The sequence below is a fragment of the Mobula birostris genome, chromosome 25 (assembly GCF_030028105.1).
Source record: "Mobula birostris isolate sMobBir1 chromosome 25, sMobBir1.hap1, whole genome shotgun sequence".
NCBI classification, from domain to species: Eukaryota; Metazoa; Chordata; class Chondrichthyes; order Myliobatiformes; family Myliobatidae; genus Mobula; species Mobula birostris.
In genome coordinates this window covers 21371076-21397168 of record NC_092394.1, presented here as the reverse complement: position 1 = coordinate 21397168, position 26093 = coordinate 21371076, and the positions used below count along the sequence as shown (strand labels likewise).

At 41.0% G+C, this 26093-nt stretch overlaps 1 protein-coding gene across 6 annotated transcripts in view; it reads left to right on the top strand.

Annotated features, from left to right (window-relative positions):
* The window catches only part of LOC140187720 (coronin-6-like), a 256030-nt gene that overhangs the window by 31716 nt on the left and 198221 nt on the right, over nucleotides 1–26093 (top strand). The window contains exon 2 of one of the 6 annotated variants that reach the window (XM_072243310.1): nucleotides 18150–18229. The exons of the other annotated variants lie outside the window; for them this stretch is intronic. The gene's annotated coding sequence lies outside the window, so the exon portion shown is untranslated. The remainder of the gene's footprint in view (nucleotides 1–18149; nucleotides 18230–26093) is intronic. 6 annotated transcript variants of the gene reach the window in all.

Genomic DNA, 26093 nt, shown 5'->3' with positions numbered 1-26093 from the left:
ATCTTTTCATGCTTGCCCCCGGGTAACGTTCCTTATGATTCTACCAAATATTTATTGGCCAATTACTGAAAATGATGCAGAATCTTGTGTTGCTGCCCTGAAAGAGTCTTCAAACCATAATGGGAGCTGACAATGCTGGAAACATTCAGCAGGTCAGACAATGTCCATGGAAAAGGACGCTGTTAATGTTTCATGTCCAGTGCTCTATACACTCAGCAGGGCAGACAACATCAATGGAAAATGACACTCTTAACATTTCAGGTCCACTGCCCTTCTTTGACATTTTCAACTCTTATTTCATATTTAACGCATTTGTAGTTCTTTTTTCATTAAAATCAGACTTCTACCCAGGTCTTACTGTTAGATGAGAAGCCGTCTGATATATCTTTAGTTTTTGAACATCCAACAAGGATTGTGTGGGTCATAAGCATCATTGATTAATCATTTCATGTTCCACAGATGCTATTACTTCATTATATTTTTTGGTCCCTTGCATTATATCCCTGTGTACCAGTATGTATTGGAAATGAATTCCTCAAACCAGATTTAAAAAGCTACTGCACGGCGGAAGGCCTGGCAATCATTCTTCCTAACGCAGCTCTCAAACCTGCGAAACCATTTTAGCTTGTTGAATTTTTAAGGACCAATCAGCCTTCACCTTTGTTGAAGCAGAAAAGCCAGAGAGATTGTTGTATGTCTGTCAGCATTGTGTTTTAGTGGAGGTCCTGTTTTTTTTTAAAAATGTCATTAATACTTAAATAATGCATTTAAAGTTAACGGAGGTTTATTTTCATGACTAGCTTGCAACCCCCCCCACCCCGCCCCCCGCTGTTTATAAAATAATTCTGTACAGATTCCCCTTAATATAATTTATTCTGCTTATTTCACTCCATTGAGTAGGAGAGGCAGTCTTCAGTCTATTATTAATTTCACCTAGTCTTTGTTCTTGGTGTAGGTAGTAAATACGGCATCGATCGCATTATTCATTTTATTTTTCTGGCTCAGTAGTTTCATTATAGTTTTCAGCAGTGGTCTCATGCATACTAATCACATCAGGCAACTGACAGTTGTTTCAAGGAGAAGATATAGGGGATTGTGTAAATCTGAAATGAAAGCTGAAAACGCTGGAAATAATCACTGAGTCAGGTTTTTATTTTATTCATTTCAGGAGCGATGTTTGCAGGGACAACATTTACTTAAAGACGGATGTTGGCAAATTTTTGATAGGGCAGGGAATGGAGGCTAAAGGAACTGGCGCAGAAGAGATAATGAGTCCATGCTCTTTTTGAGCGGCCTTCTCCTGCTGCTCCTTATGTTTTTCTGTTCTTCTCTGTTGTTCAATTTCCCCTGAGCAAATAGCGACGAGCAACCATTTTAACCCTCTGCAGTTCTTCAAGGATAGGTACTCCCATCATGCTTCTGGGAAGGAGTTCTAGGATTTAGACCGGGTACCAATGAACAGCTGGTTACGTCGTTGGGATGGTGTGTAAGCTGGAAGGAAATTGATGGCTATAGTCTTCCCGTGTGTCCGTGGCTCTCATCCTTCTTGGTGATGGAAGCTAGGCATGTGTGAGCTGCTATTGTAGTACCCTCAAAGTTTAAACGTCAATGTAAGTGTATTATCAAAGTACATATACAACCCTGAGATACGTTTTCCTGTGGGCATACTCAGCAAATCTATAGAATAGTAACTGCAACTGGATTGCTGAACGACCAACCGGAGTGCAGAAGACCAAACTGTGCAAATGCAAATATAAATAAATAGCAATAAATAACGAGAACATGAGATAATGAGATAAGGAGTCCTTAAAGTGAGATCATTGATTGCGGGTTTGATGGGGCAAGTGAGTGTAGTTTTTCCCTTTCATTCAAAAGCCAGTTGTTAAGAAGTAGAAACTATACTTGAACCTGGCAGTGCGATTCCTGAGGTTCTGGTACCTTTTTCCTAATGGCAGCAGCGAAAAGAGAGAATGACCTGGGTGGGGGGAGTCCCTGATAATGGATGCTGCTTTCCTACCACGGCTTTTCGTGTAGATGTGTTCAGTAATTAGGAGGGCTTTACCCATGACGTACTGGGCCGAATCCATTACCTTTTAGATTATGAGGACACGCAGTCCTCTTTTATTGTCATTTAGTAATGCATGCATTAAGAAATGATACAATGTTTTTCCAGAATGATATCACAGAAACACATGACGAACCCACTGAAAAACTGACAAAAACCACATAATTATAATATAGTTACAACTGTGCAAAGCAATACCATAATTTGATAAGAACAGACCATGGGCACGGTAAAAAATCTCAAAGTCCCTCGAAAGTGCCATCATCTCACCCAGACGGTGAGCCTCCAGCGCCGCAAACTTGCCAATGCAGCATCCTGGAAGCATCCGACCACAGTCCGACTCTGAGTCCATCCGAAAACTCCGAGCCTCCGACCAGCTCTCTGACACCGAGCACCGAGCACCATCTCTGCTGACTGCCTCGACCCCGGCCCCAGCAACAGGCAATAGGAAAAACCAAGGATCTGGGGCCTTCCCCTCCGGAGATTGTCGATCGCACAGTAGCAGCGGCAGCGAAGCGGGCATTTCAGAAGTTTCTCCAGATGTTCCTCCGTGCTTCTTCACGTCTGTCTCCATCAAATCAGGATTGTGTATGGTCCCCTAGTTAACACATACGATATCATTCGGAACAGCCACGCGCGCTTTTGTAGGATTTTCCACTCAGATGCATTGATGCTTCCACACCAGGCCGTGATGCAGCCAGTCAATACGCTCTCCACTACATACCTATAGAAATCCGTCAACATTTTAGATGACATTCCAAATCACCACAAACTCCTGAGGAAGGAGAGGTGCTGCATTGCTTTCTTCACAATTGTACTTATATGCTGGTTCAATGCCAGCTCCTTTGACATAGTAACACCCAGGAATTTAAAGTTGCTAACCCTGTCTACTGCAAAGCCTGAATGAGTTACTGCAGTGCCCTCTGCAGACATGGAGAACCAGGGATAGAGGAAGTGTTTAATGAACTGGATGATACCTGAATCAAGTATTTGTCTTGGATAGCATCACCTTTTTGATTGTTGCATTCTGCCTGATTTGCTAAGCATTTGCTGCATTTTCTATTTTTCATCCGGCAGTTCGGTATGTAGGCAGCATCCAGTTTGTAATGCCCATGCATGGAGTCAACAGTATTGCAGTTCCCCGCCAGGTGCGCTGGAGAACCCGAAGTAGACCTTGCACAGGAATATCAATCCATTCAATTTAATGGAGATGAAAAACTACAGAGGATGTGGCAGAATTAGTTTGTTCACTTTATTTGTGAAGTAAATGAGTTCAGTTGAATATTTATGATTACTTTTAAGGACTTTAATAATTTTTTCAGATTAAAAAAAATTTAGCCTTTGAATTTTAGTCATATTAAAAACATTACCAAGCATCCAGCTAATGTTTGAACGGAGTTTTCCCAATGCTTTCCTCTTGATTCCATAATGAATCTTAGCAAAGAAAGTGAACTGAAAGACTTTAAGTGTAAACTGACAACAGCATTATTACATTGGAGCTAAACATCTAATATGTCCAACGTACTGGCTTTCTTTAGATAGATAGATAGATAGATAGATAGATAGTTAAATATACTTTATTGATCCCGAGGGAAATTGGGTTTCATTCGGGATCAATAAAGTATATCTATCTATCTAAAGAAAGCCAGTACTTGGGACATATGAGATATTTAGCTCCAATGTAATAATGCTGTTGTCAATTTACACTTAAAGTTTACACTTATTATGCATTGTATCAAATTAATTATTCTTTGCAAACATAAATAACATGCTAGTACAGTGGTTGAAGGAAGCTGATCAAAGAATCATATATAGCCACAATATTAAGTAACCATAAAAGTCATGACTTCTGTGTGACAAAGCTGTGGAACAAACAGGCAGTGTTTTCTTAAGGCTCTGTTGAAATGGCAGATCACTCACACCTATTCCTTTAATTCAGTGAGGTTAAAAACAATGAAGTTAATTCTTCATCTTAAGCCTATCACCCCTATTGAGGCATAGGCTGCTAACAGGCACTCACCTGAGTCGTCTGTCCTGGGCCGATAGAAGGTTGATCTGCCTTGTGGGTTCCACTTTCACCACACAACTTCACCCCTGGAAGAAGATCCTTCTTCTCCCCGGCATGAGGTACTTGGAGCTTATGTTGGCATTTCTGTGGCTCTGGGTTTGTACAGGCTGAGGTTGCTAGCCCCACGCCCACCCTTCTCTTTTTGCAACTGGGCTTGGGACTGTGCATGGCAGGGTTAAAGTTAATTAGTGAAGTTAAAAAAGTTACCACAGCAGAACATGGACTAGGCTCTTGGGGGAATATATGGGTAGGTTGACCAGATTACCTTTTTTCCCCAACATCTGTACTGATATGACCTTTTTATGCTCAATAAATTTTACTATTGAGTGTTTAAAAATGCAAATTGCATAGTGAATTCTTTTGACTTGGGTGATTCGCTGTCCATTACTAATGATCAAAAGACTTGCTGGGCCAGTTTGTTCCACAAACTTGGGTTTTAAGAATGGAATCCTTCAAGGTATGTAGTCAATGGGTAATAACATTCACAGAATATGTAAATTTGTCACATACATGCATGACATATGTCCCCATGAACGTTATGATTGGCAAGGTGCAATAAACAAGATGCATGTATTTTAGCAGTCCTCCATGTCCCTTATTGATTCATTGCATCGTGGTTAGAATAACCACCCAAGCATACATGACAGTTTTCATCTCAGACTAAGAAGGTTGTAATATAAACTGTTTTTGACTCTTGCCCATGCTAATAGTACAGACTTCTTGCAGTCCCTTTATTGGATTGATGGCAGTACAGCTATCAATTTTTGGTCAAATTTCAAAAACACAATTCTGGGACTTCTTTAAAGTGACAATAATACTGTTCATCTGAAAGTGTTGTTTATCAATAACAACCCCACTATTACTTTGCTTACAAGATTATAAAGCACCTTGTAGAGCTTCGCCTGCAATTCAGCCTAGCCCCTTTTAACTCTTCCTACAGCCCAGTTGCATTGGTTTTGTATGTTTTGGATTATAGTTCCTGAGTTTTCAGTTTCTGTATTCAGGGATTCAGCTTCGAACCTGGATGAGTATGCTGCAGTTGTTACAGACTTCATTAAACCAGTGTGGATGAGTGTGTGCCTACAAAGACTTACTGTACACTCCCAAACCAAAAGCCGTGGATGAACCAGGAGGTACGTCGTCTGCTGAAGGCTAGATCTGTGGCATTCAAATCTGGTGACCCAGGCCTGTACCAGAAAACCAGGTATGATTTGCGGAGGGGTACTTCAAGGGTGAAGAGACAATTTCGAACAAGGTTGGAGGCGACATCAGATGCAGCAACTCTGGCAAGGCCTGCAAGACATTACTTCCTACAAAGTGAAACCCAATAGCATGAATGGCAGTGATGCTTCACTACCAGATGAACTCAACACCTTCTATGCACGCTTTGAAAGGGAGAATACAACTACAGCTGTGAAGACCCCTGCTGCACCTGACGACCCTGTGATCTCTGTCTCAGAGGCTGATGTTAGGCTGTCAGAGTAAACCCTCGCAAGGTGGAAGGTCCCGATGGAGTACCTGGTAAGGCTCTGAAAACCTGTGCCAACTAACTAGCGGGAGTATTTAAGAACATTTTCAACCTCTCACTGCTCCGGGCAAAAGTTCCCACTTGCTTCAAAATGGGAACAATTATACCAGGGCTACCTTAATGACTATCGCCCAGTGGCACTCACATCGAAAGTGATGAAAGGCTTTGAGAGGTTGGTCATGACTAGACTGAACTCCTGCCTCAGCAAGGACCTGGACCCATTGCAATTTGCCTACTGTCACAATAGGTCAATGGCAGACGCAATCTCAATGGCTCTCCACATGGCTTTAGACCACCTGGACAACACAAACACCTATGTCAGGATGCTCAGCATTTAATACCATCATTCCCACAATCCTGATTGAGAAGTTGCAGAACCTGGACCTCTATACCTCCCTCTGCAATTGGATTCCCAACTTCCTAAGACCACAATCTGTGTGGATTGGTGATAACATCTCCTCCTTGCTGATGATCAATACTGGCGCATCTCAGGAGTGTGTGCTTAGCCCACTGCTCTACTTGTTGTATACACATGACTGTGTGTCTAGGTTTAGCTCAAATACCATATATAATTTGCTGAGGATACAACCATTGTTGGTCGAATCTCAGGTGGTGACAAGAGGGCATACAGGAGTGAGATATGCCAACTAGTGGAGTGGTGCTGCAGCAACAACCTGGCACTCAATGACAGTAAGACGAAGGAGCTGATTGTGGACTTCAGGAAGGGTAAGACGAATGATCACATACCAAACCTCATAGAGGGATCAGAAGTGGAGAGAGTGAGCAATTTCAAGTTCCTGGGTGTCAAGATCTTTGAGGATCTAACCTGGTCCTAACATATCAATATAGTTATAAAGAAGGCAAGACAGCGGCTATACTTTATTAATAGCTTGAAGAGATTTGGCATGTCAACAAATACACTTAAAAACTTCTATAGTTGTACCGTGGAGAGCATTCTGACAGGCTGCATCACTGTCTGGTATGGAGAGGCTACTGCACAGGACTGAAAGAAGCTGCAGAAGTTTGTAAATCTAGCCAGCTCCATCTTGGGTACCCAGGACATCTTCAGGGAGCGTCAGAAAGGCAGTGTCCATTATTAAGGACCTCCAGTACCCAGGACATGCCCTTTTCACACTGTTACCATCAAGTAGGAGGTACAGAAGCCTGAAGGCACACACTCAGCGATTCAGGAACAGTTTCTTCCCCTCTGCCATCTGATTCCTAAATGGACATTGAATCTTTGGACACTACCTCACTTTTTAAAAATATATAGCATTTCTGTTTTTTGCATGTTTTTTTAACATCTATTCAATATACATATATTGTAATTGATTTACTTGTTTATTTATTATTATTATTTTTCTCTCTGCTAGTTTATGTATTGCATTGAACTGCTGCTGCTAAGTTAACAAATTTCACGTCACATGCCAGTGGTAATAAACCTGATTCTGATTATAGTTTTATTAATTAGCTAAGTCTGAGTTCTAGTAAACTACTGCATTGCTTAAATTCAGATGAAGTGTGTGGTCTGAAAATCCTTTTCAATGGTGTTGGAACTTGTAGTTGGAATTGAACTTTGTAGCATTTCAGCAATGTTCCATCCCACCCTCCATGACTGTAAATGTTTCTCCTGCATTTGATGGCAGGAAAACATTTGTTTATGATTAAGAGACTTGTATCATTGATAGGCGGTGAATGGTTGGGAGGTGTGAGCTGGCTGGTGGGTGGATATTTTCGTGGTTTGTGGGTGCGATGATTATTGAATGCATCTGGAACAAAATGAAATGCATAGTTGATGCGACACCAAATGTAATGCACTGACTCTGTCCTAATTTCCAATATGGTATTTTCTACTATTTCTCTCCCCTCTCTCTTTTTAAACAAGGCACTCCAATGATTGCAATTTTATTATTTAATGCTGGAGGAATTAAGCTAATTGCATTTTCAGTTTCATTGTTATTTTCTTGCTCTGTTTATTTTAGTGATTTCATGCATATGGCTGGAGGTTTATTGTGTGGGAAGGAGAGTTCTGTTCACTTCCTTCATTCATGGATTTTCAGGAAAGATGTACGATGCTGCAGAGAATCAACTACTTGTGAGAGGAAAGTTATTGGCAGGAAATGTAATTTGTTAAACTGATTGTTCCAAGTAAAATTAATGCATTTAAAAATGCCTTAAAAAATAAACAAATTGCTGGAAACACTCAACATGTCAGACAGCTTCTGTAGATGAACAAATAAAATTAGCAATTCGTGTTGGAGACCCTTCACTGGAGCTGAGAAAAAGATGTGAGAGGTTCTGATAATGTTCTTCAATGGGAATTCTTTGATATAGTGTATTTAGATAAAACAGCCAATTGAGAAACCACGTGATAAGACTGATCAATCCAAGCTGTTTTGCAAACGTGTCAGAGGAGACCTCTTCTCCACAATAAAGCTTATAAATAGGTTGAAAAGCTTGAAGACAAAGTAAGATTGAAACTTCTTTAATTTCCAGGTTTATCAAGATTTCCAGTGACTGTTGGTTGGGCAGATTTGTGCCTTCCCATTTATTAATGTGATTGAATGGGCCCACTTTATAGTTTTCAAGTAAGCAAGATTGAAATCATAACACTGAATGCAAATTAAAATAATTTTGTCTGTAACGGCTTGATTTCATTGGACGTACCTGAATTACTAAAATAATCTTCACAGAATTTCTGGAGCAGAAAGCCACACTAAAAGTTGCTGCTGTTTCTGGGAGTTTTTGGCAGAGCATGGGCTAAGGGGGGGCAGAACAGAGGTGAGGTTGTCACTTGGAATCTACTCAAAGGAGGGTCTGATAAGTAGTGACTATGTATTTGAAAAATCGTTTGTGAGATAGTCAGGGGGTATGGAGGGAAGGCTGGGGCGGGGTTCTGAGTTGGATGATCAGCCATGATCATAATAAATGGCGGTGCAGGCTCGAAGGGCCGAATGGCCTACTCCTGCACCTATTTTCTATGTTTCTATGTTTCTATAGTTGTTAGTTCTTTGCATATTCACTAAATGGTGTCAGTTGCATATTAGTAATCTGGAACTCAATCTTATTTGCAAATCCAGAGGGCATAGATTTTTCTATTTCCATGTGGTATGATTTAAGGCAACAGATCTGAAGCCATCATATCCCAGAAATGCCTAGGCAAAACTTGAGAACGATGATGGAAGCAATATTATACATCATAATATCGGAACAGTACAGCTTTTCACACGCTTGAGGCTTAGGGGCTGGCATGTTAGCAGCAACAGCTTGGAGCTCCTTCCAAAGCAGACATTGCCGAAAAATGTCATATGCCTTTACAGGAATGCAGTTCAAGCTGTCAGCTTGCCATAGTAATAATAGTCTCTGTGTTCCAAAATGTCAGTTCTTTGTGTGAAACTTTGTGAGGTGATTCTGTGTTTAAAAGTGCTTCATGTCATTCTTTATGTTACTGACTCTGTTATTTCATGCTTTGGAAGATTTAGTTTTCTGGGGAACTGAGAAGGCAGTCAAAAGTTGACTACTTTGCATCGATTCTGGTCTCAACAATCTATCAGTCTGCATTAGGGAGGTAGAGCTCCCCCCTCAAGAGCATCACTGTAGAATTTTGGGTGATCTGCTTCTCGCTACAACTTTCCATTCTTTAATCTCACCATGAGCACATTTACCTGGAGCGCTGCCTTAGGGAAGCAGCATCTATCATCAAGGACTCCCACCATCCAGGCATTGCCATCTGGTCGCTACTACCTTGGGGAAGGAGGTACAGGAGCCTTATGCTTCACACAGTCGGGTTCAAGAACAGGTATTAGCCTATAACCATCAGGCTCCTGAACCATTGTGGATAACTTCACTCACCTCAGCAATGAACTGGTAGCGCAATAGAAGACTCATTTTCAGCAACTCGACAACTCAGTACTTTTGATTTATTTCCACAATTTGTTTTCTTTTGCACATTGGTCCTTTGTCAGTCTTTGTTTATGTGCAGCTTTTCAAAAATTCTGTTGTATTTCTTTATTTTCTTGTAAATGCCTGCAAGAAAATGAATCACAAGGTAGTATATGCAGGTTGATGATAAATTTACTTTGACTTTGACAGCTGAGATGGGCAAAACTAACTCCCTACTCCAAACAAGGAGTGTTATTAAGATAATTGGCTACAACAATGGTTTTCTTGCCATCAGTATTCAATAACCCTTATCTAGAACCCTGTCAAATTAAAGAAATGCGAAATAGCTGTGTAAACATAAAATGGTATATTTATGGTATAAATGGTATACTTCAGTATTGATTGCAAGTGCAGATAATTGGCATTTTTTTCTCTTGATCCAAACAGCAGGAGGAATGTGCAATGATCCATTGACTTGGTTCTTGCTAAAGACATCTGAAAACTGTCTCCGAAAATAAAACAAACATGAAGACCCTGCCAAATTTCAGTGAGAGAATTGTTGGTTTCTGATAATGAAATACTCTATTGCTGTCAATATTTGACAACTGACAGCAATACAAGGTTCAGTTACAGCTGTGACCTAAACAGAAATGTAGAACTTTCATTTGAAGAGTGGATTTCATGACTACAGTATGTCCTAAAATTCTTCACAATCTTAGAATCATTACAGCATAGGAGCTGGCCTTTGCTCATTAAGCCTATGTCCTAGTAAAAATAAATCCCATTGTTCCTTATATCCCTAACACAAGAAAATCTGCAAATGCTGGAAATCCAAGGCAACACACACAAAATGCTGGAGGAACTCAACAGGTCAGGAAGCATCTATGGAAAGGAATAAACAGTCGTTGTTTCAGGCCAAAACCTTTTATCAAGGACTGATGTAGTGTGTTGTATGTGTATTTCCTGTATCCCTGCTTTTTGCCTATAGCACTGAAAATTATTCTCTCTCAATACCACCCTAATTCTCTTCTGATAGAATTGATTTGAGCATCTTTGTAGGCATCAAATTCCAGATCATAACTATTGTGATTTTTCTCAAAAAACGTATTTCCCTCAATTCCTCATGAAAGCTTTTCCTCTAAATTTTAATATTGTATCCTCCGGTCCTTGAAAGACCTGCCAATGTTAAAAGTTTTCCTCAGTACACCTTTTCTTAAACTGGTTATGATTTTGTCAAATCCCCTATTAGCCCTCGTTATTTCAGAGTCAGGATCAGGATTATCATTTCTGACATGTTATAAAATTTGTTGTTCTGTGGCAACAGTACAGTACAATAACCACTAGAAAATATAATAATAATACAGTGGATTCCAGTTAACTGGGACATATTGGAATCAGACATTTTGGTCCAGTTAAGCGGCTGTTATAGTTTCAAATAGTTTCATTTAAAAACATATAAAAGTGACAAACTACCATTTAATTGAGCAACAAATTATGAATTTAAATAAAATACAGAACAAATTGGAACACTACCAATACTATTATAGTATAACACTGTAGTTTCTAATGGTTATTAGTGGAGGAATTCATCCACAATATGCTCTCACGTTCTTTTGATTGACGGTAAGTGGAAAACCATCAGTACAGAAACCTAGCACACATAATGGACTGCCTTCATATAATGCAATCAGCAACTGCATCCTCCAGATCCTCATTTGCATTGTAACATTCAAGATGGTTGGAATTGTAATTGGAAAGTGTAGATCCATTTGTCATATGGGAGACATGAGGGAAACCAATCTGCACAGGCAAGTTTGTTGATTGTATCTTAATTGAGGTGTAAATAGAGTCTTGGACATTCGAGATCACACTCCTGATATCTTCAGTTATCATTCCATGTGTTCTTTAACGTCCACCTGAAAGGACCAAGCCTCACTGGAGTATCTCATTGCTCTGTTGGATACTTTAATAGTATAGCAATATCATGATAGCTTTGAGTGCCATCTTAAATTAGATACTCCTGTTTCCTCAGTAGAAGTTGAAGCCATAACCTTTTGATTCTACAAGCATGAGTCCTACCACTGAACCACCACTGATTCCAGAGAGTTATTGGGATTTGTAACCCAATGATGCCTTCAGTGGTGTCAGTAATATTAGTTCACTCTGACTCCAACAACAAGTTCTGCATTTTTCCACATACACTCAGTATTTTCCACATATGTAGTTTCCTCTCCAGATTTTGTGATGTGTTGAATTCTAAGCCAGTTTAGCAAGATCTTTAACTGCTTTATTATGTTTTTAAAACCAACCAAGCAATGAATTTTAAAAAAAATCCTATTATGTTGATGGGATCTAAGTTAGGGAATGCCTTGAGGAAGATGAAGCATAAAGTGGGTCAAAATTCCACTTGGATGTGAAAAAATAGAAATTTGCTTTGTACTAGCTAGGACTGATGCTGACAGTGAGTTGGGAAGAGCAGAGGGATCAATAACCCAAAGAAAACGTGGGAAGTGTGTAGTTTGCTTTTGATCAATTCCTGCGATGAGTAGAACACTAGGGCAAAAGGACAAAATGGAGCTGTAGTCTGCAATTTCGAATGATGTGATCTCATTAACAGACAAACTTTGCAGAGGACTGAATGTTGAGGTTCTGTTTTTTTTTCCCAAACTGGAGAATGTAGAACATGCAAGTTTGGCCATTTATTGCTGGCAGGAGGAGAAATTTCTTCACTGGTGACAACAAATTCCGAGAAATTTGTTCATCAGAGTATTGGCTGTGATTTCATTGATGGACTGAACTGGCTATTCCTTTTCCATAGTGTTTTGGGACTCCCTTCCTTCTTGGGAAATGTCAAACTGACTGCAGGGAATTGACAAATACAATATTTATGCAATAATTAAATGTCACAGTTGGAACTTGGGTGCAAGGTTTATCACGTATGAAACTAATATTTGATGAATGATATTCAGATGCTTTTCTGTTCATACTTAATCAATTCTAACATTAATATTTTAAGACTTTGACTATGTTAATAGAAGCAGAGAGATGATGTGGGTGCAGCTGCTGGTGTGGGGTAATGATATCTCAATAATTATTGAGAGGCTCTAGAGAATGCATAATCATTGCTTTGCCTGAAGCAAACTCCTTGGCCAGCACATCAAGTAAAGGTGTGCAGGCACTGTGTTAGCAGTTGACAGAGAGTCATCAGCCAGATATATCTTCCAGTTTCTAAATTCTAGCCTCAGGTGACAAATACATAATGAATATTAATTGTTGTCCATTTGAGGATCCAAAACAGCTGAGCACAGATACTGATGGATGTTAACCAAATCGTTGAATGGTCTGGCTAAAGGTATGAATAATGCAGACATAATCCAATGGGTTTAAACTGTGATAGATACAGACTCTGTGTCAGTGTGGACTTGCCCAAACAATCCCTATGCTGACCTTCTGAGTCTTCAGGGGAAAATATTTGAAGAACTTAATTGCAGAAGAAAAACTCCCCAGTGTGTCACAAGTGAGACATTTCAAAAATGTTTGGATGCCTGGCCGTGCTCACATCTGCTGTAGTATACAAGGCTGTCATTTGATTTATGTAATGACTAGGCTTGAACATAACTGTCTTTCTCTGCTCCTCAGTCATTTGAACAGGCTAATATGTAAGTGAGCTCATTGCCCTCTGGGTAACTTGTGATTTTCAGCCTGGAAAATATATACCAACATACACTTTATTAGGTACACCTGCGTGTTAATGCAAAAATCTAATCAGTCAATTGTGTGGCAGCAACTTGATTCATATGTTGTTCAGACCAAACATTACAAAGGGGAAGAAATGTGATCTAAAAGGCTTTGCCTGTGGGATGATTGTTGGTGCCAGGCCGGGTGGTTTGAGTATCTTAGAAACTGCTGATCTCCTGAGATTTTCACACATGACAATTTCCAGAGTTAACTAAGAATGGTGGGAAAACATAAAAAAAAATCCAGTCAGTGACAGTTCTGTGGGAAAAAATGCCTTGAACTGAATGAGGTCAGAGGAGAATGGTCAGACTGGATCAAGCTGACAGGAAGGCAACAGTAACTCAAATAACTACATGTTACAACAGTGGTGTGCAGAGCAGCATCTCTGAATACACAAGACGTTGAATCTTGATGTTAATGGGCTACGGCAGCGGAAGACCATGAACATACAAAATACATTCAGTGCAACACACACAAAATGCTGGAGGATCTTCAGCAGGCCAGGCCGCATCTATGGAGAAAAAGTACAGTTGACGTTTCGGGCTGAAGCCCTTCGGCAGGACTCAAGTTTGTGAAAATACACTCAGTGGCCACTTTATTCAGTTCCTCCTGTCTCCCGTATGGTGGCCACTGAGTGAATATCTTTGTATTGACTAAAAGCAGTTAGTTGCAGCTTTAGTTAAGATTCCAAAACAGTTTGCGTGCGCAAAGCCAACACCCCTCTGATCAAAGTATGTGCTATCTTGTTGCTTATTACTAAAATCTTTGGCATGAGTGTGTCTCAGTTGAATTCTGAAAGGAATTCACTTAACTTTCAGTCCAAGGGGAGGCCAAATGTAAATTCTGGAGAGTTAAGCTTTTGGTATCAGGACCAGGGAGAGGGGTGGGAGGCTGAACTTGTTTTTCAGTGAGAATTTTATTGCATGTTAATTCCAAAAACAATATTTTTTGCCTTAGCCTTTAAAGATAGCACATTTGCATCACTTACCAATGAATGACTTTCACTTGGGAGGATTAAACTATTTGATATGCAAATAAAATTTTGGAATCAAAAGCTCTCTTGTTTCTTCTCATGCATTACCTTCATTGGAGGTTCAGTAAGTTTCTGTGAGAGATTGAAAGGTTTGAAAAGTGTTTTTTAAACTGGCATAAAAGTTAAGCATAATGGAAATCTTAGACAATGTTCTTTTTGCTTTGGTGTAGCAATTAATTGTAGTCAGAGTTGTGCTGCCTGCTAGAGATGTGTTTCTTCACCTTTGTAAGTGATGAACAGCTGATACATTCAGATTCATTCCGTTAAAATGAAGTCATTATTAATCCAATTGAAGCACAGTGCAATAAGCAGTCTAACATAAACTAATTTGCTGCAAATGGAGGATAAAAAGACAGATGCAAGCATAAAATCAATGCTTAGCCCAGTTATATTATTTCCTTCACTTGAGTTGAGTATGTCATTCTCTCAAGAAGTTGTTCCCTTAATGGGGAATGCCTGTACATGATTTTGTTTAAAGTGGGGAGGCTGATACATGGGCAGCCAGCACAAGGTCCTTGACAGATCAGGATCACGGTCAGTGTCTGGTGGCATGGATTGCAAGCCTTCCCTGCTACAGCCTTCCACCACGTTCACTGTCCTTTATGATGTATCATCATCTTCAATCAGCTCTACGGTTGAGGTCTTGGTTGGATTGCTTTTTGTCTGGAACCTCGCCCTTGACCTCACCACCATGGGTGACCCTACCAGGAGCTAAGCTCCAGATGACACTCCTCTTGAGATCTCAGAAACTCACAAGCCTCTCCACCAGAACAAGGTGACGATCCTCAGAGAAGGTTTAATGCATGAAATGGAGCAAGTTGCCCAGTATTAAGTTCTCTTTTTTCACAAAGGAGAGAAAATAAACACACAATATGTTCCATACTGTATATATTATGCATGGTCCACTCCAGGGTCCTAACAGATCCCTTCTTCTCTAGACCTTTGCCTTTTCCACTTATCACCTCTGTGCTTCCTCCATCAACCCTCACCCCTCCCTTACTGACCTGGCTTCACCTATCACCTTCTAGCTTGTCCTCCTCCTCCCCACCCCCATCTTTTTTATTCTGGCATCTTTCCCCTTCCTTTTCAGCCCAAAATGTCGACCGTTTTTCACTTCCATAGATGCTTCCTGGCCTGCTGAGTTCCTCTAGTATTTTGTGTGTGTTGTGATCTATTGCATATATATTACTTTTTGTATCCTCTTCAGGATGTCCTGAAGTGTAATCACTGTTAGGAAGTGCAGCAACCAGTTTGTCAAACTCCCACAAAGAGCAAAGTGGTAGCAACCAGATTTTTCAAAAATAATGTTGAATGAGAGAGAGATATTGGCCAGGAAGCAAGGATTAACGTATCTGCTCTTCAGTGTTGTGCTATGAGAGAATGGAAGGAGCCTTAGATTAATTTCTTATCTAAAAATGATGCTGTTGATATAGTGACAGTGTTTTCGGAATTTCACTGGAGTCCAGACTTCTGTACTGAAGGCTAGAAACAAATCATTTGTCAAGCCAGCTATCAATTGAACCACAAGCAACATAAGCTTAAGGCAATATCCTGGCACTCAGTCTAGCTTTTACATGCAGTACCATGTACTTTCTGATTGATGAGAGGTTGCTGGTGAAATGCATGAACCTTCCCTTGCATGTTTATCTGACTGTACCGAGAGCTGTGTGAATGACACCATAAACGTAGAAACATTTTTTCACCAAAGTCTTGGTGCGTTACACCCATTTTCCATTCTGTGATTGTTGTTCAAAAAATTATATTTCCACTGTGCATGTTCTACGTGAAGGTAGTTGGCCCTTCCAAATAGTCTGTTTATAGTCACTTTACTAATGATTAAGACAGGCCATATGGCTCCTTGATTTAACTCCTGGTACATTTTGAGCCAAACCCTGCCTTAACTGAAGAAAACAGTTTTCCATTTTCTACCTGATGCTCATTTTCAAGGTTCCATTGATTTTTACACACTTGCATCCTCTGAAGATGACAATAATTTGACTACAAATCGCCTATTCAATATTTAATTGATTTTAAGTTTCTCCATTCTGATGGTTTTCCTCAGAAAAGGAGGAATGTGAAGGGAAATAAAAGAAACTCATGGGGAACTTGTGGGGGAGTTCCTTCACTCAGAGAGTGGTGAGATTGTGGAATTAGCTGTCAGCATAAGTGGTGGATGTCGAGTCGATTTCAACACTGAAGAGAAATTTGGATGGGAGTGGTTATGGTGGGCTATGCTTCGAGAGCAGAATGATGGGACTAGGTAGAATAACAGTTTCGTATGAGCTAGATGGGCCAAAGAGCCTGTTTCAATGCTGTAGTTCTCTAAGACTCTAAACTCAGGGCAGCAGTGGAGAAAAAGAAAGCAAGCTATAGCTATACTAAAACAAAACTTGTTTCCTTGCTGTATGTATTAAAATTCATGAGATATTAATGCCTAAACCTCAATGCAAAGTTGAGTTTGATCTTAGCTTTGCTATTCTGTTTGTACTTTCTTTTGATCCACAGCGTGCTTCACTTTCATGAAGAAATTTGTAGACGACACCGAAGTTAGCAACTGAGGCAATTCTTGGTTATTATTTAGTTATTGAGTACACTTTTTTCCCCCAGTATTCAAATCATGCCAGAGAATGCCAGCAAATGCACTATAATTGGCAGGAAATACAAGCAATCAGGCTACTGAAGTCCGTGTTTACATCAATGAAGCCTGTGTTACAATGCTGCAGGTGCAAGACTAGTTGGCAGGCATTTATTGGCAGCAATTTTGAAATTTGTGTAACTGTATCTCTCTTTCTCTTTTTCCTCTTAATCTTTATTTAAAATTTTCTCCCTCCTACTCTGGTCACCTATATCCCTTGCAATGATTGATGCTGATAAGCCTTCTTCCAGCTTCTGTAAGTGATTCCTTTTTGTCAACTGCTATTCTTTTCTGGTGGCACAAACTGCAGAGGCTTTGAGGTCACTAAGGGTGAAACGCTGAAGTTTTGGAACATTAGACTTCCTTTGCACATTGTTCTGAATCACTCCTTGGGTTTTCGGTGCTGTGATACATCCATGAATTGTTCCTGGATTGTGGACTTTGAGCTTCATGATTTTCGTCACCATTAAAGGATCAAGGATCAAATTTATTCATATTAGGAACTTTACTTCTATTAGGAATTTGTTGTGGTGTGTGGGTCAGTGTGCGACCCCAAAAAATACCCAACATTCAAAAATTATAAAGAATACAGAGTTATTTAAAAAAACAAAGTTAGAGGTTAAAGTATGGATATGGAATAAAATATGCATCAATACATAATACCAGCCTGTATTTATAATGTCAACAGCATTGCAAAAAATGGATTAAAATGTTTACAGTTCAGTGCACTAGATAGAGGGGGTGGGGTCTAACTAGAGTGGTTGATCAGATTAACTACCTGGGAAGACACTTTTAAGATGGTGTGAAGTTTTTATTTTAATAGCCCAATAGCGTTTTCCAGAAGTCAGCTTTTGGAAACAGCAATTTGCAAGGTAGAGAGAGTCCAATAGAAGTCAGGGCACAAGGAATTTGATGCCCGTACAGCTGGCCTGGGTGCAAAGTTGGATTACTCTGGGTGCCGAGCTGATTTGTAGAGTTTGAGAGCGGCTTTGGACTGGGTGGTGAAATCCGGGGGTGGGGGGGGGTGCGTGAAATCTGGGCCCGGAGCGAGTTGCTGGCCTGCGTGGTCTAGGCTCCAAACCCTTTGCAGTAGTCAGGTCTTAGTGTGAGGTACGATCCGCTGTTTAGACAATTTAGTTGCCAGGTCAGAGATATGAGCTGATTTCACTTGTTCTCCATGATGTTCACTCCTCTCTCCAGGGCACTGCATCCTTTCACTGTTCCATTGTTCCGTCAGCTTAAACACTGGTCAAGATAGATTGAAAAGACAAGGTGTCGAGGTAAGAGCCAACTTTGCTCGGTCTCAGTGATAGTTACTCCTTTCTCCGTGGTGCTGAGGCTATGAAGACTGCCCCGGCAGCTGTGCTCTATGTCTGCTAATATGATAAACTGATAAGTGAGGCTTTGGGCCTACTCTGGGCTGCTTCAGGATTCAGAATTGAGGACTCAATTTGGTTTGGAATGTTGTTTGCTTCAATTGTTTGCATGATTTGTGTTTCTTTATTTCCTTTCTCTTGCACATTGGATCTTTATTTATTTTTTTCTTTAACTGGGTTCTTTTGGGTTTCTTGCTTTGTGGCTACCTGTAAGCAAACAAATCTCAATATACTTTGGATCTTGAAATGGCATTTAGAGTTCAATTCAAGTTAGTGTGAGGAGATGCATGGTGGAAGGTCAAAGGGAGATGGCTGGAGCTTTGGTAGCATTGATGCACAGACGGATCCGAGGGAGCAAGTCAATAGCTGCCTGAAAGTGTTAATACAAGTGGATAGTGTGGTAAAGAAGGCATAGGGCATGTTTGCCTTCATTGACTGAGGCATTAAGTATAAAAGTAGAGAAGACATGTTTCAAATGTACAAAACTATAGTTAGGGCATATTTGGATATTGTGTACAGTTCTCTTTGTCACACTATAGGAAGGATGTGAAGGCTTTGGAGAAGGCACACAAGTGCACTGGGTTGTTGGTTTGATTGGATTGCATTAGATACAAGGAGCACTTCGGTTGTTTTCTCTGGAGTTTCGGAGGTTGAGGGGTGACCTGACAGGAGCACAGTAGATTTTGGTTAATTGGGACACATCAGGACCTGTGCATTTTGGCCCAATTAAGTGACTGTCTCAATTAGCCAAAGTTTCAAGGAAATAGTTAAAAAGATATAAAAAAGACATGTAATTGAGTAACAGATTCTACTTTATACTTTATTGTCGCCAAACAATTGATACTAGAGCGTACAATCATCACAGCGATATTTGATTCTACTCTTCGTGCTCCCTGGAGTACAAATTGATAGTAAAATTTAAATTATAAATCATAAATAGAAAATAGAAAAGGGAAAGTCAGGTAGTGCAAAAAACCAAGAGGCAGGTCCAGATATTTGGAGGGTATGGCCCAGATCTGGGTCAGGATCCGTTCAGCAGTCTTATCACAGTTGGAAAGAAGCTGTTCCCAAATCTGGCCGTACGAGTCTTCAAGCTCCTGAGCCTTCTCCTGGAGGGAAGAGGGATGAAAAGTGTGTTGGCTGGGTGGGTTGTGTCCTTGATTATCCTGGCAGCACTGCTCTGACAGCGTGCGGTGTAAAGTGAGTGCAAGGACGGAAGATTGGTTTGTGTGATATGCTGGGCTGTGTTCATGATCTTCTGCAGCTTCTTCCGGTCTTGGACAGGACAACTTCCATACCAGGTTGTGATGCACCCCAGAAGAATGCTTTCTAAGGTGCATCTATAAAAATTAGTGAGGGTTTTAGGGGACAGGCCAAATTTCCTTGGCTTCCTCAGGTAGTAAAGACGCTGGTGGACCTTCTTGGCGGTGGACTCTGCTTGGTTGGACCAAGTCAGGTCATTTGTGATATTAACCCCGAGGAACTTAAAGCTTTTGACCTGTTCCACTTGCGCACCACCGATGTAAATGGGGTCGTGCAGTCTGCTATTCCTTTTTAAGTCAACAACCAATTCCTTCGTCTTCTTGACATTGAGGGATAGGTTATTGTTTTTGCACCATGCCACCAGGTTCTTAATTTCCTCTCTGTACTCAAACTCATCATTACCTGATTATATGTTTAAATGAAGTACAGAACAAATTAGAACTACTACTACAGAATTCTAAAACCATGTATTAGTTCCTAATAGTTATTGACAAATGAATTAATCCAGTGTACACTGCCATATTCTTTTGATTGACTAAATCAGTGGTCCCCAACCACCGAGCCGCGGAATGGTACTGGGCTGCAAAGCATGTGCTACTGGGCCGCGAGGAAATGGTATGATTTGGCGATATGAGTCAGTTGCACCTTTCCTCATTCCCTGTCACGTCCACTGTTGAGCTTGAATGCACGTGAGGTCATTACCCGCGCATTGTCCATGTCAGCGCAGGAAGGCGATCAACTCCTCGAGCTTGCAAGTGACAGCGGGCTGAAAAGTATGTTTGACATAACATCTCTGCCGGAATTCTAGACCAGAGTCAGGGCTAAATATCCTGAGATAGCCACGAAAACACTGAAAACGTTGCTTCCATTTCCAACATATCGCTGCGAAGCGGGGTTTTCTGCAATGAATTCAACGAAAACTAAATTGCGGAATAGACTGGACATCAGGAACTCTCTTCGAGTATCGCTGTCTCCCATCGCCCCTTGTTGGGAGTGTCTTGTTGCAGGGAAACAAGCCCAGGGCTCCCACTGATTCAGCGATATTGGTGTGTTGCAATGATTTTATATGTTCATACGGGGAAAATATGTGCTGTGTGTTTAATATCCAAACATTACTTAAAATGTTATGATGCTATCGCTATATTCATGTGAGGAAAATACGTGCTATGTGTTTAATATTAAATTCGTTAGATAAATCCTTTTAGAAACGAAATTGAGTGTATTAGCCACTTACCACCTATATTTCGGTTGTAATTAACACCACACTGCCCCCCAAACAGAATCAGCAAAAACGATTTGTAGAAAAAAATCGGCACGTACACGCATGCGCACACAGGTGCCCACACAAGGCTTCATGGTCATGGTAGTCTTTCTTGGGGTAAACACAACGTATTTGACTGCTACTCTTGTCTGTTGGCAACCCTACCCCCCGCCCCATTGTCAATAATAAACCGGTCCGCGGTGCAAAAAAGGTTGGGGACCCCTAGACTAAATGAACAAAATCAGTGCAGGCACTTAGTGCAGATAACGGACTGCTTTCATGCACTGTTTTTGGTGATTGCATCCTCCAAATCTTCATTTTCATTATAACATTCAAGATGATTGTCAATACCTTCGAATCTTCTGTAGTTCCTATCTTGTTGAAGTAGTGAAATTGTTTCATTTTCACTCCTGGCCGTTCTGGCAACTCCAAGCCTGAATGCTTGAAACCGCAGTGAGTAAAACAGTTCCAAATTGTTTTACTGCTTATTTCTCACCAACTAATAGTGACAAAAATCACTGCTTTTTGGACACAGATGCATGCAACTGATGCGATTTTATAAACTGTATTTGCCAGCGTGGAGTGGAAAGTAAGACTGTAAATCTGGCGAGAGCAAAGGATATTGAGAATGGCGAGGGTGGAGCGCCACAGAACGGGTGTGGGACAGGTGGCAGAGAAGGAGTGTTGGGGTGGGGGGGAATGTGGTGTGGGTGCAGACACACCTAGCCCTGAGACACCTGGCAAGGTCATTTGATTCCAAAGAACTGGTTTATTGATCGTTACAGAATGTCTCTCAGATGCTTCCCTCTCCCCTCCTCCATTTCTCAAACATGATTTCCCTCTCCCTGCTCTCCAGCCACAGTAGAGACCCTTATCAGAATCACGTAGCTCATCACTCAAACTTTTTTTTTTTTTTGCAGCAGTGTGCAATACATACAATTACAGCAGTACTATGCAAGAGTCTCGGGCACCCCTGCTATATATTGTATATGTGCCTAAGACTTTTGCACAACACGATAAACTAAGGGAATCCTGGCTATTTTCTCACTTAGATTTTGCTCTTTAATAGTGGTCTCAAATAAGCAGCTGCCCCGATTAACAGATGGTTCAATTATCTAGAATCCACTGGATATGAAATAGACGCATAGACTGGAGATAATAAGAGTGTTTCTCCCCCCAGGGTTGAAATGTCAAATGCTCGAAGGCAGTGCTTTAAGATGAGGGAGGGAAAGATGCGTAGGGCACTTTTTTTTAACACAGTGTGCGTTGGATGCTCAGAACACACTGCCTGAGGCAGCAGCAGAAACCGTAGCAACTTTAAAGTGGCATTTGAACTAGCAGAGAAGATAGGATTATGGGGCATGTGATTAGTTTAGATTTGCATCATGGTCGGTGCAGATGTGATGGGCTGAGAGCTTGTTACTGTACTGGCCTATGTTCTAATACATTTACTCTTAACTACCCTCAAACCCTCTGACATGGCCTTTCAAGACATTGAGGTCTGGAAACAATGGAGGTGTGCTCACCAGTGATATCCACAACCAGCACATGAATAATTAGAATTTTTTTTTGTTGTGGTATTTCTGGTCAATGACCAGAAGCTGAGTCACCAGAATGCTCAGGGCTCAAGATTTCCATGTAGGTGTTTCAAATGCAGTTTGATTATCTTTTTGAAAGCCTTTACTACCACACTTCCTTTTGAAGTTGTTTTTCATTTCCTGTTGTGGGCAGTGATGGCTGCCCATTGACAAAAGAAGCAAACCATCTTTCCCGAGCTCCCAAAGGCATCTTTGACAGAGTTCAAAAAAATTGTTTTCTTTGAATAATATAAAATAATAGCAATTTCAAAGGGCTAACATATCTGGGTTATCAATAACAAAAGGCTGGATTCTCTAGACTATTTTTCCCCATATTGTTTTTGTCTCCCACTCTTGGTTGCTTCATGCAAGTTTGCAAGTTATTGAGCCAATGGCTGTGACAGTGATCCAGAGGCAGGATCTTAAATCCCACTGTGGCAGCAGGAAGTTGGGGAAATAAATTCTTAAATAATGAATATCAGTAATAAGGAAGTTATTGAACTGTTGCTAAATCTCATTTTGGCTCACTGATGTCCTTTTAAGAAGGGAGGTTTTAACCCAGTCTACCTTACGCATGTAACGCTTTACATGACTCTCATGTCCACTCTCCCTCCTGGCACTAACCCCGGTGAGTGGGACAAGTGCTACACCTGCTCCTGCACCTTCTCCCTCACCACCATTCAGGATCCCCAACCAGTACTTCTAGGTGAGGCAACTTTTCACCTGCGAGTCTGCTGAGGTCATCAATTGTATCCAGTACTTTCCGAAGTGGTGCAGAATGGGGGACCGCTTCATTAAGTTCCTGCGCTCTCTACTCCAACAGAACCTCGTGGTGGCTACCCATATCAATTCAACTCCCCCATTCCCATTCTGACGTGTCAGTCCATGGCATCCTCTGCTGCTACAATGAGTCCAAACTCAGGCTGGAGAAGCAACACCTCGTATTTGCTTAGGGTATCTTCAAACTAAACCTGATAGCATGACCATTAATTTCTGTAACTTCTGGTAATTTCTCCCCACTCTTCCTTTCTCTTTTTTTTCCATTACCCATTCTGGCTCCCCTCTGATCTTTTGCCTGTTACATCCCTCTGGTGCCCACCCTCCTTCCCTTCCTCCTGTAGTCCACTCTCTTCTCCTTTTAGATTCCTTATACAACCTTTTACCATTCACCCCACAGCTTCTTATTTCATCTCCCACTCCCCCCACCCGACCTACTCCACGTACTGCCTGCTCCCCTCCCTCACCTTCTTATTCTGGCTTCTGCCCCCTTCCTTTTAAGTCCTGATGGAGGGTCTCGTCCCAAAATACTGACGGTTTGTTCCCATCCATAAATGCTGCCTGACCTGCGGAGTTCCTCCAGCATTTTGTGTGTGTTGTTCAAGATTTCCAGCATCCGCAGAATCTCTTGTGTCTACCTAATGCGTGCTTGTTTAATCATTAATTACAATCTCATTCCAGAGCATTTTGGGATAAGAATTGAGTGCTGGCCATAACAGTGACCCCACACTTTGTGAATAAATAAATAATACATATGAAACCTCTGGAATTATGTTCTGTGTAGCCCTATTGATGTCTGACTGTTTCCTACCACATGCTGCTTTTTCTGCATTAACTTACACAAGATGAGAGGCAGCTCACTGAAATGTTTTTTTTCCACTTTGTATCCGGTGACAGTTCTGTAATTTAGAGCTGACAAATACATGAGTCACTTTACTGCCTGGATCAGCATTTCTATACAATGGATGTGAGAAGGACTGGTATACTGGAATGTTTTGCTTGGATCTGAGCTTCTCTTGGATTAGGTGTATGTTGATCTAGGCTCCGTTCTAACTTCCTACATTGCTTGCATGAAGGCAAATTAACATCCAGGGGCTTGAGGTCCAATTCCTCTGTAGAGCAGAGGAACAACAAGATGATCACTTTAACTTCCCTTCATATGGGTTGCCAAACACTCTGAGCTCAGTTAGTCCTGTGACACACGCCTGTCACCTGAGAGAGGTCTGCTTATATAACCATATAACCATATAACAATTACAGCACGGAAACAGGCCATCTCTGCCCTTTTAGTCCGTGCCGAACTCGTACTCTCACCTCGACCCACTGACCTGCACTCAGTCCATAACCCTCCATTCCTTTCCTGTCCATATATCTATCCAATTTAACTTTAAACGACAACATCGAACCTGCCTCAACCACTTCTGCTGGAAGCTCGTTCCACTCAGCTACCATTCTCTGAGTAAAGAAGTTCCTCCTCATGTTACCCCTAAACTTTTGCCCTTTAACTCTCAACTCATGTCCTCTTATTTGAATCTCCCCCACTCTCAATGGAAAAAGCCTATCCACGTCAACTCTATCAATCCCCCTCATAATTTTAAACACCTCTATCAAGTCCCCCCTGAACCTTCTACACTCCAAAAAATAAAAACCTAACTTGTTCGACCTTTCTCTGTAACTTAGGAGATGAAACCCAGGCAACATTTTAGTAAATTTCCTCTGTACTCTCTCAATTTTATTGACATCTTTCCTATAATTCGGTGACCAGAACTGTGCACAATACTCCAAATTTGGCCTTACCAATGGCTTATACAATTTCAACATTACATCCCAACTCCTATACTCAATGCTCTGATTAATAAAGGCCAGCATACCAAAAGCTTTCTTCACCACCCTATCCACATGAGATTCCACCTTCAGGGAACTATGCACCATTATTCCTAGATCCCTCTGTTCTACTGCATTCTTCAATGCCCTACCATTTACCATGTACGTCCTATTTTGATTAGTCCTACCAAAATGTAGCACCTCACATTTTTCAGCATTAAACTCCATCTTCCATCTATTATATTTTGAAGCTAATATTGTTGCACACTGCACAAATGCTTGTTCTATTTGTCTAATGAGGATAGGTTGAACAAGTTAGGGCTTTTCTCTCTGGGACGAAGGACCATTAGAGGCGTCTTGATAGAGGTGTACAAGATAATAAGCAGCATAGACTGAGTGGCTAGTCCGAGACTTTTTCCCAGGGCGCAAGTGGCTAATATGAGGGGCATGGGGGATGTCAGAGGTAAGTTTAGTTGTATCGTGAGTGGTGGGTTTGTGGAAGGTGGTGGTGTTAGAGGCAAATATGTCGGGGGCATTTAAGGAACTCGTTGATTGGCACATGGATGATAGAAAAATGGAGGATAATGTCGGAGGGGAAGTTTGGATTGATCTTAGAGTAGGTTAAAAAGTCAGCACAACTTTATGAGCCAAGGGGACTGTTTTGTGCTGTCATGATTTATTTTCCATTAAGAATTAATAGAAGTGAGTTGTATTTGTCCTTTGGTTATGCAGCAGGGTTGAACACAGGGCAGGTATGCTCAGTAGCACCTTCCAGAATTTTTAACTAATACACTGTGATTATAGAAAAAATGCAATGTTGTTCCTCGGGCTCTTCTTTGCAAAATGTTAAACTAAACTGATTTGCCTGTACTGTAGTTTGGCTGAGATTTAAGAACATGCTTGCACACTTCATGGAAAATATTTCATTTTGTTGGGCGGGGAGCTCTCCCTAAATCTGGTTAATGTTCCTTTCAATAAATAAACATCTGAAGATATTTCCATCTTCGCAGTGTGACCCATCACACTGAGAAATAGGTTGGGACTCTTGCATCCTGTTTCAACCAGA